This window comes from Chiloscyllium plagiosum, unplaced genomic scaffold (assembly GCF_037043375.1).
Source record: "Chiloscyllium plagiosum isolate Xiang-an unplaced genomic scaffold, Cpla_swu_hap1 HiC_scaffold_13, whole genome shotgun sequence".
Taxonomy (NCBI): domain Eukaryota; kingdom Metazoa; phylum Chordata; class Chondrichthyes; order Orectolobiformes; family Hemiscylliidae; genus Chiloscyllium; species Chiloscyllium plagiosum.
This window is the reverse complement of record NW_028270151.1, coordinates 25651352-25665604: the sequence shown is the minus strand read 5'-3', so window position 1 is coordinate 25665604 and position 14253 is coordinate 25651352. Positions and strand designations below refer to the sequence as shown.

The 14253-nt window shown below is 39.3% G+C and overlaps 1 protein-coding gene across 8 annotated transcripts in view; it reads right to left on the bottom strand.

Moving 5' to 3' along the window:
- The window catches only part of slc7a14a (solute carrier family 7 member 14a), a 76436-nt gene extending 62681 nt beyond the window's left edge, over nt 1-13755 (bottom strand). For 2 of the 8 annotated variants that reach the window (XM_043702573.2, XM_087993386.1), the window contains exon 1: nt 13136-13230. The gene's annotated coding sequence lies outside the window, so the exon portion shown is untranslated. Of the gene's footprint in view, nt 1-5425; nt 5551-5829; nt 5885-12341; nt 12538-12598; nt 12881-13135; nt 13231-13734 lie in introns of those variants that run through there. The other 6 variants (XM_087993383.1, XM_043702576.2, XM_087993384.1 and 3 more) reach the window with 6 other exon arrangements.
- Nucleotides 13756-14253: the final 498 nt, after the last annotated feature.

The window sequence follows — 14253 nt, the reverse complement described above, 5'->3', positions numbered from 1 at the left end:
CAGCAGGACCTCCACTTCCTTGTACACAAAACAAGGTGCCAATTTCCAACTGTCTGCCATATCCGGGGCAAGTTTCAGAAACCATGCAGAGCAATTCCAGACTGTGCTTGTCAAGGTATAGGATAGGTATTTAAAGATGGCATGGGTGCAAGGGATGCCAATAAATTTTGAGATATCCACTCAAAAGAGAGTTGTTCTAGGAACGGCACATGTTAACGTAGGTTTAGAATCAGACATGAGTGCTGCCTTAGTGCATGATGGTTGGTTAACAAGACACATTTTGTAAGATACAGTGAGAAAACTTGCGACGCCTCACAGCAGAAATCCCTCCAAAAATGTTTGATGCCTTTTGGATTTCATCAATAAAAGATTCAGTCTTCTGTTAGCTCTGCCTTTTGAAGAAGGTAATTCTAAAGAATTAAGGCTCTTCGAGAGAAAGAATTTCATCTCATTTCTGTCTTAAATGGGCCACTGCTTACTTTAGCGGGACATAATGACAGGGTAAAAACTAAATAATATGTAATTTTGTATCCATCAATAGTGATATTGAGTACAAAAAGTTATACTTAACCTTTATAAAGTTCTACTTAGGCTATAATACATCCAGTTCTGGTGATCACATTTTAGGAAGGATCTGACTAATCTGTGCAGCAAACCACCCCAAGGCCAACCTATCTTTATCAAATGCAGTCTCCAGAATTGAAAGTAATAACTCCAAATAAGGTGTGCCCAATGTTCTGCACAACTGAACCAACATTACTTCATGGTTATATTTCAGATTGATACTATCATTCCATTGAGCTTTATATCCATAAAAGCATAGTAACTTCACTGTCAAAAGATTCTTCTAAAGTGGCACCTGACACAAACCCATCACAAAATTATGTCCCACTCTCTGGGCTCAGATCATATTTGGAACACTGCCAAAGAGACATTTTTAGGATGAACAAAGATCTGGAGAAGTTGGCAGAAAGGGACCTGATCTGATCGGGGAGGGTACATTTGCTATTTAAAAGGAAAGAATGAGAGAATGGAATGAAGCAGGCTGGAAACATTCAATAGTGCATTTTCATTAAAATTGAAAATCCAAGCACTTTAACTAAATCAACAACATTTTTCCTTTGTAAAGTACTCTTAAAAATCAATACACAGGTGTGAGAATACAGAAGGCGAGAGGGGGCTGACTGTTGTCAGTGACTAATAAGCAATTTATAAGCAATAAGCAAATGGTCTGACTAAGTAAATTGCTCATAAATTATTCTATTGACAAAGTGGTGAATTTATTTCAATTTATTGAGTGGGTGTAACAACTAACAGGAATGCGTGAGCAATAGTTCAAAGCCCAGCAAACCTACAATAACAAGAGCCATGTACTGCAGAAGCTGGAGGTCTGAAATAAAAACAAAGTACTTTAAAATTCAGCAGGTCTGGCAGCATCTGTGGCATCAATATATCATTTCTTTGGAACGGAAGGGGGCTAGGAGAAACGTGATGGATTATACTATCGAAAAAATAGAGGAAGAATAGACAAGGGAAGATGGAGGAGTTAGAGATCACAGATGTCACAGAACAAATGTTGAAGGGCATGGCAATGGTTTCTGTGTATTAACCTGTATTCTGTGTATTCTGTGTATTAATCGATACATAGTCGATATTAAGAGCAGATATGAGTCAGATTTGCAGAAAGCAAAACCTTGCAAACAATACACAGGAAAAGGGATGTATAATCAAAATGGAGCTAGATTTCAGAGTTGTTGATCTGAATCCTGAGTCCTGAAGGGTATAAGTTGTCTAAGCAGGGGAGCAGTGCTGTTCCTCCAATTTGTGTTGGACTTCAAAAGGAACGCTGCAGCAATCTTACAACTGAATAGTCAGTACGAGAGTCAGAAGGTGTGTTGAAATATCATATGCATTGAGTGGAAGTGCCTTGTTTCGCAAAATGGTAATATAGTCTGCATTCGGCCACCTCAAAATAAAGGAGATCCTACAGTTCAGAAGACCCAGTAAACCCACAGTTGGTCTTAATTGACAAGACTTATAAACACACTGCTGAAGTGAGATAAACAGGAGGAGATTTGAGGATATATTTGTCCGGCTTCTTGGCAATCAGGTAAGTTGGGAAATCAGCATTCCAGAAGGTGTGGAATAGAGGTGTTAGGGAGGAAATGGTGCGGGAGGCGAAGAGAGAGACCAGGACAGGTAAAGTTGAAGTCTAAACTTCCAGTGTGCATCCATGAAAGGCTTCTGCCGATTCTCCTACCTCCATGAAGGATAGCAGGATGCTTACTTTTAATATAAATTCAAAACACTAGAGATGCTGGAAATCTGAAATATAAACAGAATATGCCTAAATACTCAGCAGATCTGGCAGTAGATAAGTATTTTCAACACTGAAGGATGTAACAACAACAATGACAAAGATATCATGGAACAAAAGATAAAGGAAATGGTAATAGCTGTAGCAATGAGGTATTTGTCCAGATTAAATTCTAGTTTTCATGTTTTGCTTTCAGCCAGAGATATTCATTCTTTAGCTATTCACACTCAGTCTGGACACAAGCTTTGCTCTTTACTATAACTATCACTACTCCCTTTGCCTTTTAAACTCTGACATTTTCATCATTTAATCTTTTCTGCTGTCTATATCCCTGGCTTTCCCCTTCATCTTTCTTCCTTCTTCTTTCAACATCAAAAGCCCACTCACATTTCTATCTTTAGTTCTGGAGGAGTCATAGCAGAGTCAAAATGTTAACTCTGTTTCTATCTCCACAAATGCTGCCAGATCTGCTGAATATTTCCAGCACTTTCCATTTTTACTTATCTTTAATAGATTCCCCTGCTTCCCACCTGCTTCAATAAAGTGACAAAGCACAGATTAAAATCACTCAGCCTAACATGCCCTGAACTGGCCCTATCCAATTTGGTCTTACTCTCCCTGTTCTTTTGCCTTCCAGCATTTATCCTAACCCTTTAGTAAATTTTTATAGAACCTGCTTCATCCAATCTTTCCAGTGGTAAATTCTACGCCATCATAATTCATGAGTGAAAAATTCTCCAAATCATTCCTCTTTGTGTTTTTGCTAATTAGCTGTTCATTAAATAAATGGCCTGTCAAAGACACTAAAAGATCCTTCTTTATTCCTTTATCAAATCCCTTCCTAATTTTGAGCACAGTAATTAAATGGGCACTTAACTCTGCTCTAATGGAAATAATCCACTTATTTGGTCTCTCCCGGTAACTGCTCAATTTTCCTTACAATCCTCCTTGGTTTTTTGTGGCCTTCTTATTTCACTGTATATTATGTTCATGATTGCTGTGTGACCATATACATGCACATCTTAGGGGAAAGACTGTTGCCACTCTTTGGAGTTACCATTCCAGTAGATCCTTTCAACATAGTCTGCCAGGAGTACTATTCCTTAGGTACTGTTTACTTCTGCTGTCTTTACAGGCATTTGACCCTTGGTGGCTGTCTGGGAATAGTTGGGGAAGACTTTCAACTTGCCTTCTCGCTATGTAACTGACATTGTCAATTAGCTGTCCTTTGCCAGCTGGAAATGAAAGCTGGCTATTTTCCATAAATGGTAGCTGATCCAAGCCAGAAAGTTAAAATCTGCCCCAGTAAAAAAGAAAATGGCAGAGAATTCAGTTTTTGCTTTTTCCAAGGATAAATATAACAACAATGCTTTAATGAAAGCACTTCATCTACGAAATCAACAGCTATATTAATCCCTCAAAAGACATATTTCTGGCTCAATCCCCATGACTAATTTAAAGTGGAAGACAGCAATCACTTTAATTACATTCAGTTCCTTTCTAAAATGGCAATTGCTGTTGACTTGAAATTACCAACATAGTTTTCAGAACCATTTGTAAACACTGAATATTATTGCTTCTGAAGTAATAAAGAGATACTTCAGTTGAGCTTGGAGACCAGTGGCAACTGCAAATTGGACATTGAACCACCTTCCCCACAGCCCTTTGATTCAGTCTGGGCCATGAAAATTGCAGTTGGCCTTCCCTTATGGCGGCCAATTACCACTTAATCGTCAATTAAGGACCTCCCCTACCATAACTGATGCTATTGAACTGGAAAGAAACTGTTGTATGAGAAATGTAATACCTGAAAGGGTTAACTGACATCACTGGACAAGCTCCACTGCTCAGGTTCGAAAGAACTGTTCCTGTAAGGAATGAGTTCTGAATTTGTTCTGCACAAGTTGTATTACACATACAAACTATCGGCTCAGTGATTGTTTTTATGAGTTAACAGCATGTAGCTATGCACTTACTCTTAAGTTGAGCCTCGTGTCTTACAAGAGACAACCGTGTATCTAAGATGTGATGGAACTGGCTATTCAGTAAAATGTAACAATTCTCTTCTATTAGAATCAAGACCATGCCTATACTCTGTGGCCATGCTTCTGCACTTGGTATCAGTAGCATGATTAATTTCAATAGGGAAGATTGGTGGCAGTGAATTTATCCATAACACCTCCCTCTTTTTTAATAAAGTCTCTGCATTCACACATTAATAACTCATCAAATACAGTACAGTAACTTTAATTCAGATATTTATTCCTATTTAACCTCTTCAGAGATGTAATTATGCACCTCTGGTGGGGTTTGAACTCAGGTCTCCTGGCTCAGGGAAAGGGACTCCACCATTGCACCACAACAGCCCTTAGAAATCTGTCTAAAAAATAATAGACTAATACTTTTAACAATGTGACAACTGCCAATCAATTTTTGCTCAGAAGTGAACAAGTATAGGAGTGAATTAGCTTCCCTGGAAATGTGTAATAACATGTCTGAATAGTTTGATTAAAAATAGAAGTGAAATCTTACTGCCTCAAACTGTGAATTGTTGTAAGAGATTCAAAAAAAGTTAACATTCTGTCATAATTCTAACTTTGTTTCCCCTCTATTTCCCTAATTCAACTTAATGTAACTATCTTGCAGTGAGCATTTCTCAATGCTTAAAGTAAGTCAAATAACAACAGGAGATTAAAAACCCTTTATAAAGTGAATGGTTAGAGAATGTACTGCCTAAGAGTTTAGTGGAGACAGGGTTAGCTGAGGCTTTCAAAAGGGAACAACATTATTATCTGAAGAGAAAGGAATTGCAGAAAAATCAGTGAAATGGGAATAGATTATGCTTTTTTAAAGCTGACACAAAGATGTACTAAATAACCTCATTCTATGCTGTAACTGTTCTATGATTAAATAGAAGTGCCATGTCTCCTATTACTCACTATGGTCTTAGATGACCTGTTGTCTTTCTGAATTTGCACCTGAACTAACTTTGTGGGCAAATGTTTGAAACTTTGCATGTGCAACTGTAAATCTAACAAAGGGTATCATGAGGTACCATGGTTCAGTAAAAACTGACCCAATGACATCTGTAAAATAATTTCAACTTACCTGTATGCAACAAATTGATCAAACTAGTTGAGGTTGAGCAATTGTCCGGTCTATGTGACAAGGGTAAGAAAATATTACCTCAGGAGGCTTTCTTCTCATCCCTCAGATGGCTGTTCAATAACTGCTGATGGAAAATGCATGGATTATGCCATTAGCTGAGGTAAATATAAAACTTGTATTTGATGTGTTACATTGAGAGAAAATCCCCTGGCATCTACAAAATACATCACAGTAAAGGATGTCCTGTTTGTCAGGGAGTCAACAATTCCTGAGTAAACTGAAAACCACAGTACAATGTAGGGGGCCTTCAGTAACATATGATCCAATGCAGAATTTGTTCATGTGTTAACAATTTGCTCACTATTTTCTTCTGATAGTTTATAACATGTGTTTTGACTTTTCACCTGTGTTTGATGTTGCAAATGGATTAGGTGTTGATCTGCATAATTGGAGGATCTGCTGCATGGGAAGGAAAGAAAGAAATTATATAACATCACAAATGAATACAGGCTCCCAAGCACTGAGGATGTCACCTAGACAGGGGACGAAACATTTGCAACAAAAATTTCCAGCTCGGCAAACAGAACCACAACAACGAGCACCCGAGCTACAAATCTTCTCCCAAACTTTGAATTTCTGAATAGTTGATTAAAAATAGAAGTGAAGTCTTATTCCCTCAAAATGTGAATTGTTGTAAGAGGTTCAAAAGCTGTTAACATTGTCTCATAATTCTAACTTTGTTTCCCCACGGTTTCCCTAATTCAACTTAATTTAACTCCCTTGCAGTGAGCATTTCTCAATGCTTAAAGCAAATTGATTATTATCAAATAACAACAGGAGATTAAAAACACCATATGAAGTGAATGGTTAGAATTTGAAATGTATTGCCTAAGAGTTTAGTGGAGGCAGGCTCAGCTGAGGCTTTCAAAAGGGAACAAGATTATTATCTGAAGAGAAAGGAATTGCAGAAAAATCATTGGAATGGGAATGGATGATGCTTGTGATTGTTCACAATCAGTTAAATATGTTTGAAGTGCGGTTAATATGGGAAATCTAGCAATCAATTTGTTCACAGCAAACTTCTATACTCAGCACTAAACTGAAAAGTGACTAGATAAATTTTAGTGATGCTTTTGAGAGATAGGAACTATCCTGCTCTTCTTGTAATGGATTGTGGCTCATTTACATCCACTTGTGAAGGTAGAAGAAGACTTAATTTAAAACGTCATCCACTCTGACAGTGCAGTACTGCCTCAGTATTGTCTCAGTTATTGTGAATTGTTAGGTGCTAACTACAAAGGTTTCAACATCACAGTGAGTGGGCGAAATGAGGTGAAAAAGATGATTTGAAAACTGCAAGCAACGTTATAAATTTAACACCAACACGCATCCCCACCCTACACCCACAAAATGTCCAGAATTATAGCAAAACAATATAATAGGGAAAAACATGATTAAAGAAGGAGGATTGGTCCTGCAATCTTGTGCTCTGGTTAAAACTATTGAACCTCACAGGTGATTAAGATAGAGAATAGGAATGACAGCACTGCAATCCAATCTCTGGTCTACACTTAAATGAAAGCAAGGTACTCTGGCTGCTGCAGATCTGAAATATAAACAGAAAATGCTAGAGAAAGCCAGTAGGTTCACAGCATCTGAGGAGAGAGAAATCAAATTAACATTTCAAGTGAGCCATGACCATTCTTCAGAATTCAGTTTCTCCAGTACTTTTTGTTATTATTTCTGATTCACAATTCCTGTAATATCAGCTCCCCTGGGATTTCAGAAGCACACTATATTCAAATCAAACAGGCCAAATGTATGACTATTTTAATGGAAAAGTGAATCAGTTTAAAACAGCAAGCAGAGATTTCATACAAACATGTTCGGGGTTCAACAGCTTGCATTTACAGTGTGACTTAAATATAGCAAAATATCCCAAGGCACCTAACAGAGAGTCAGCAGACAAAGACTGACATGAGCCAAAGAAGGAAACAATACAACAGTTATCAAAAAGCTGAGGTAAAGAGACAAGTTCTGAAGACTATCTTAGACAGAGAGTGTGAGAGGAAGTGACAGAGAGAGAGAGAGAGACAGAGAAAGAGAGCAACAGAGAGAGCACGACAGAGAGAGAGGCACATGCTCAGAGAGGGAATCTCTGTGCTTAGGACCCAGGCAACTGAAGGCACAGCCATGAATGGAATTCCAATGGAGTAGTGCAGAAATCTCAGAAGGCTATACAGCAAAATATGTTAAAGAGATATTTTTGTGAATTTGTTCATGTAAGTGGGCATTCCTGGTTAGACCAGTGTTTATTATCCATCCTTTAATTACTCTTGAAAAGCTGGTGGGTGGGCTACCTTCTTGCAGTGCTGCAGGTAAAATGATAGAATAAGAAATTCAGTGGCTGATGGGCTGAGGTGAGACAGAGATGGCTGATGTCATGGAGGTGTTAGAAAGGATATGGATTTTCCAATGTGGTAACAATGATTCAATTTGTGAAATGAGAAGGATGAGAAGTGAAATTAGTGGCTAAGGAACAGAGTTATACCTTCATGAGCCAGGGATGGTAACATAGTAGCTAAATTAGGAATCCACAAACTGACACTATGTTTTGGAACCACAAAGTCAAACCCCACCAATAAAACTGAGTAATTTAGATTCAATTAGTTAAATAAAGCTGGAATGAAAAGGCTATTCTCAGAAATGGTAACCATGAAACTATCAAATTGTTGTATAAACTCAATTGGTTTACAAAAGTTCTTTAGCGCAGGAAATCTGTGATCCTTCCCTGATCCTGCCTACACATGACTCCAGACCCACAATAATGTGTTTGACTCGAACAGTCCGCTGAAATGATCCAGCAAGACACTCAGTTGTACACAAGGTTACTATTGCCTTTTTTATTTAAGTAAATTAATAAATGCTGGATTTGCCAGTGAGACCCCTATATGGTGAAAGGAAAAATAAGTAACTTCTGGTATTAATTGGTTCAATGCTTAAATCATATTTTAGTGGCTAGCTAAAGATATGACAAATGTTCCATTAATTTCAGGCACCTGTTGGATCTTAGATAGAAAATAATTACAATTCTATCATCTGCCATTTTCAGCTACTAAGTTGTCAAATCATCCCGTAGCAAAGCACTCTATAGCAATGCAATCTAAAGTTTAGGAATACTTGATAAGTAGTAACGTTTCAACTCCCTTGAACATGTTTGATTGGATGATAACTTTTCTATGCTTTTTTAACAACATTTTGAATGCTTAGGTCTTGATTCTATACTACTGACTAGATGTTCAATTTCTAATGTTTCTGAATTAGTTGATAGTGGTTATGGCAATAAATCATTGAGGTTGGGGTCACTGAAATTATCACGAAATGTAATCCTGCATTTTCTAGCAGTAATATTCAACATCTGTTCACCAGAGTTCTCTACTCTACCAGTCAAATTATTTCAGAAAGGCAATGACAGACATTGGTATAATGCCCACAATAGTGAAAATTGTTCAGATAGATCTTATCTACAAAACTAACTTGACCATTAACTATTCTATCAGCAATGGTCCAATCATCAATAAAATAAGATAAAGAGTCATCAGTAGTTCTAGTAGGCAGCAACAATGAAACAATAAAGTATTCAGTGTGTCTCAGTTTAAGTTTCATTAGAAGGAGTTGGTTTCAGTCAATTCACAGCCCTGTTCCTGGCATGAAATTCAGCAACTAAGTGCCAGGGAATAGGTGGGATTTGATATCAAGGCAACTTTTGTCCATCCAAGATTCAGCAGTTTATTTGACTTTGCTCCCACCAACTGTACCAATACCAAACACTTCCATCTGTGCTCGACTGTGTCTGTATTATGTATCTAGCACCATTATGTGGAAGCACTGTCAGCAGAAGAACTGCAATGGTTCAAGAAGAGAACCATTGCTGCCTTCTCAGTAACTAGGGATGGATTTGACACAATTATCCAAATACACCCACTCACCTATTTGCAGCAAAGAAGTTTATGACTTCTGGACCAACTTTCCATAATAACTAGAGACTAGTAAATTTATTCCCAATCGAGTAGAATTAAGATTCATAGTCATTGCATATTGGAAGCTAAGATGGGAAAGGGGGAGAGAGGGAGATGCAACAGGAGCCTGAAATTAATGGAACATTTATCATATCTTTAACTAGCCCCTAAAATATTTCAACAGAGATTCAATGGACAAATAATGATTGAGACAATAAAACATGTTACCTGGAATTAAGCCAGACTGCCAAGAATATCAACATGGCAGTTAACAGCAATATTCATAGATACTAGAGTCAGTAGGTCACATCTTATTTTATCTGGCTAAGTTCTCATTGTGTAGGACCTTTTTGGAGATATTCTTGTTATGATATCTGGCAAGATTTCTCATCACATCTTACTAAACTCACCTCAATAAGTATCTATTCCGCTCTATGCTCTCCTGTATAATCACCTGCCCCGATGTACTTTGTGCTGTGACCAGAATAAGTTGCCAGTCAGCAGGTTTCCTGGAATTCAGCTGTATCCTATGCACTTGCACCATTTTAAAAGCCTGTTATGCGCCTGGACATGTAGTTTCAGTCCAGAGGTGCCTTGCATACTTCCTGACATCTGTCCTGGACATTATGAATGAGAATCGGTGCCCCAATTGTGGGCAAGGACTTGGAGGTCTGCTGAATGGGATGGAACAGACATGGTACTTAGTCTTTCCCCAGGATGAGCAATGAAGGCCACTACACTAATCATGACAGGCGGGGTGCAAGGTTGCCACCCAGGATACAGTAGCTTTAACTCTCTGGAGGCAGAAGGTTAATGGCCTTCTCCAACCATCAGCATAATTTGCCATCACCATCACTATGCGATCTCATATTCACTCTGATACTGTACTGCCTTCCACAAAGGTTCTTTCTCTACCACTTTCACCTTTGCTTGAAACATCTTCCCTCACTAGCTGTCACCTCATGCAGTGCTAAGGCTGTATGCTCTCTGCTTGAGGTACCTCCCTACCTACACCAAAAGAAAGTGCTTGCCATCCATTTTCATCCTCTTTAGTATCTGCTTATCTCTCATTCAAAGAGATAAGCAAACTCCAAAAGGGCAGAAAGATTCAAAATGTGAGACTGGCAGCCTGCCATTTGACTCCTCACTCCTGATGTGGAAAGCATCCTTACTCTGAGCATACTGAGTGGCTGACCAACATTTTTCAAGTAAATGAGCTGGTATTGAGAGCTGTTCTTGACTTGCTGTGCCAGGACCACCCACCCTCTCCATGCCCCAAAAAGCAAAGGGTATCTCCCCTGATTTGACTCAAGTCAGCTGACAATAGAAAAGCTTCCTAGTTTGCATCTGTACAAAACAGCAAGTCAAGATAGTAGTAACATGAACCTATTATCTCTGGCTGAAGGGGCAAAGCACAAAGCGGCAAAGCAAGACAATGTAAAGCAGGAATGCTCCCTGCATCCAGGTAGGCTCATGTATGTTAGTACTATGACACTGAATAAAGAGCCTGGAAATTCAACCTGATTAAGTCCCTGAGCTGGGTGCTTGTCCCTGAGAGCACAGCATCTTTGGTGCAGCATTACAATAATAGTTTCTGGTGCTTTTCAAAGTCCAGAAGCATCCTGTAAGTGTGTTGGAGATGTGCCAGGAGGCTTCTTCGAGAATGGAATCTGTCACATGCAGATATCTGGTGGGGTGCATGTGCTAGTGCCCATGGAATGTTTTCTCAGCTATTGTTGCCTGTGTACAACACGGAAGTCCTTTGGAGCATGCAGCAAGCTGAATTTGTCAGGTGCCGACTACGGTTCCCAAGTCAAGTTTTTTCAATGTCAAGCTTTGTAAGTGAGCTTAGTAACACAGAAAGTGAAATGTTAAGCTGAGCTGAGCCATCAACAGTGCATTTAATAAGTAATAATCTTGCCACCTTGTCATTGATCACGTCATTTCTTTTCTGCATAACCAACTGGTAACCTGTAGGCAAATGAGAAACTCATCTGCTGCTCATCAAAAACATAAGATAGAATGAGTTCTCCTGATGTTGAGAACAGTAATGCTAGACTTTTCATCTGATTTTGCCACAAACCTCATCATAGCACAATCATTCAGACCCCTATAAGATTTGACCAGTATGTCTGAATTAGTAGCATCTGGAGAGCACAGTTTGAAATGGAACATGTACAGAAAATGAAAAGGTATTGGCAAGAGTTGTGATTCAGATTTGAAACAATATTAAAGTGGTATGAGTGAGATGTGAGAAATGCAGGGGAACAGAAGAGATACTGTCAGGGTGTGAGTGATCTACATATGATCTGAACTCGGGAACAATATGGAGAAGCAACTGGGCAGGGAAGGTGGAAGTGTAATCTTTCCATCATCCCAGTCCAAACCTACAATTCAAATTATATATAGAATTTAAGCTCATGATTTGTATGTATCTGTCATTGAAATTTAAGTGTAAAACTAGTGGATATATAATCAAATGAGCGACAGTGAACACGAACCAATAGAGAGAGAAATGTATACAGAGACATACATATGCTACAGATTCTGATGTTATAGGCAAGAGATACATCTGAAGGCTTTATGTGTATAATTAGTTCAAAGCAGAGTTCAGTATCCGAGACAACTGCTAGTTTAGTCCTCGGGGAACTCAACAAAATCAATCTTCAAACAGGAGAAACAGGCACTCCCCAGGAACACGAGACACAGTTCAATTGAGAAAGATTTCAAATAGTAGTGATATTGATTATTGAGAATAGCACAGGGACAGGTTGTTAAGGCTCCTTGGGAGACTCACAGCACTCTGTATGCACTGCAGTATCAAATCAAACACAAGCCGGCTCAAAAAGAATAATTAACCCTTAAATGCACCCAAATTAAATGGAACGCATTCTCACCACCCATGAATACGAACGCAGGACCCGCTCCCTAACAATTGATTGCCTTGGTGTGCCGTTCGTCTCGCCTTTCAGCACCAGGGACAGCGCACAGCTGATGAGGCGAAAGAGGGAGGAATCGTTGCGTTCGGGGTGAACAAGGGATCAGCCAATGAGTTGTGTTCCGAGTATCTGCAGTCTTTTTTCATTTTAAGAGGGCTCTTTGAACAGGTGAAGAGAAGCTGCTGGTCAATCTAAATGCCTACGAAGGTATTTACCTCTGAAGAGAGACTACTGCTGGGACTCCTTCGCCTGAGAGGAAGTGCGTGTAGGAGGGACCACCTCAGCTTTCCAGTTTCCTTACGAGTGAGAGGACAGATGTGTTGCTTTTCTGATGTTACTGCAAACTTGATCAATATTATGTTCGCCTCGTAAATAGCATAGCCCAGATATTGTAATCTGCTTTCCTAAATAAATTATATTCTAATTCTTTCTAATATTTGAAGAATGCTTTGCTAAAATATTATTGAAAACTGCAACATGGTTAGATAAAGCATGACGACAGTGCTGTAGGAGTGAAGGGTTTGTTGCAGTGCCGTTCAATTCATGCAGAGAAAATATACGTGATCAATAGCAAGGCGGCAGGTACATGCATCTGCGTTTCCCTTAAACCAATAAACGGCCCCTCATAAATAACGTATCTCAGTTCTACAATAACAACACTGAAAAAAATAAACTGGCTCCGCTCGGCTCATAATCCGCGGAAGAACAGAAATAAAGCGAAATGATAACGATTTGGAAAAAAAAACACTCACCCCCACAAAGATTAGTCAAGGATTGTTTCAGGTAAAAACACACATTGCTTCAGGGTCGCTTTGATGCTGGATTGATTGAAGGAGGGTGATGTGATCTGGCAAACACGCTGAATTATTCAGAATCAGAGCTCACGTGATCCTGGCCAATTCATTATTTAAATAGCGGCTCCATCAGCAGCTCTGCGTCAAAGAGCGAGCACCCAACGTATTAGGGTTAGAGAAGGAGACATAGACTGTCTGGCCAGCGCCCCTTCGACTCCGACACCTCTCCCTTCCCCCCACAACAGCAATTCGGGGTCAACGCGCACTCAGTGCATTCTTTAAACTGCAAACCTTGCCTTGGATTTTACTTTTTTTACACATAGGCGACTCACAGCATATAGTAAACAGTTGGTGACATCAGTTGCTATTATATTACAGAATACTGAGATAAGCCGGTGGAGTGAGAGAAGATCTATTTGTGTGTATTTTATGTCTGTATATGAGGAAGTGTGTGTGCCTGTAGCCACGGACATATTATGTCTTTTAGTTGGTTTGTGTCAATTATGCTCCGCTACAAATAATGGTTACCATTCGAAAACTTGCTTTATTAAAATTACCTGGGATTTCTTTTCTGCTGATCCCTGACGTGAGCCTGGTTGTCTATATCCTGCCTGGCGGAGTTTTTTCTAGTCTAGACGATTTCTCTGCATGCATCCATTAATGTTGCTAGACTTCCCCGAGAGAAAATGACTGCCTATTGGACAGCCATTCGGCTCCGTGAATCTGCTATGCTATCTAATCAAATCTTGGCTGATCTTCTACCTGGACACCATTTTTGCACACCACCGTTCAAAATCTTGTGGCATGGTGAGAGTCAGCTCTCAATATTACGCAGCATTTGAACAAGTGTGACACCATTGAAACGGAACATTGGATAGTACAGGGCGCAGAGTCAGGTCATTCAACCCAACCAATCCACGATGGCCTTCCTCCCATCCTTTCTCATCAATCTATCATCTGCCTTTGAGATGACAGCTTTTTAAATGTCTTCTACAAAGGAGACTTGTGCACAAAACACAGAAAGCTAGCACACAGATCCAGCTGATAATCAGGAAGCCTAATGGAATGTTGGCCCT